Genomic DNA, 756 nt, shown 5'->3' with positions numbered 1-756 from the left:
CCACGCACATAAATTCCTGCATCTACACATCAACCCGGAGGTGACACTGCCGAACCCGCGCCGCCTCAAAGACACATTTGTTCCCGGCGTTCACAGGGGTACCATGACCCCGGCCTGTCACGCTTTGGATGGACCAGACCGGTGACATCGGCCAGCTCCGTCTGCCATGGGACACGCGCCCTTGCAATTCAGTGCCACGACGCTGCCAGTGCCGGTTGCTAAAACTTTTCGCGGAGAGTTTGTGGGATGACGAAACGACTCTTGCGGACCTCCAGTGGGTCCGCAAATTTTTATGCATCATTTTTTTATCCCTGTAAGGATTCTGACTGAAAGCATGGAAAGCCACATCGAAAATACGAAAACCTGACGGTCACGATGAAATATCCGTTAACTCTACCGTTATTACTATATCAATTTTCCATTCGTTATTCCTAGGACTTCAACGCACAGCAGCCTTGCTAGATCTTGGGTAGCTTATCGGCATCGAAGGGAAGAAAGGTAAAAGGAAGACGATGAAGTACATGCACTATCGACGGCAGTGGAAGACAAATGAAGTTTGTGATATATGTGGGTCACCGCCATCAATGCGGGTATCTGAGGGTATCTGAGTGGCGTAGTGGCACTTGTAGTTGAAATATAATGTGTGTCTTGCTTGTACACAGCTTGGAGCAATGGTCGGGTGTGTGTGTGGGGTTTCGTTGGTGTGGAAGTTATGGGTAATTTACTAGTGGTTCTGAGTAGAGGGCACAGTATAGC

The sequence above is a fragment of the Penaeus monodon genome, chromosome 29, assembly GCF_015228065.2.
Source record: "Penaeus monodon isolate SGIC_2016 chromosome 29, NSTDA_Pmon_1, whole genome shotgun sequence".
Taxonomy (NCBI): Eukaryota; Metazoa; Arthropoda; class Malacostraca; order Decapoda; family Penaeidae; genus Penaeus; species Penaeus monodon.
This window is presented reverse-complemented; position numbering follows the sequence as displayed.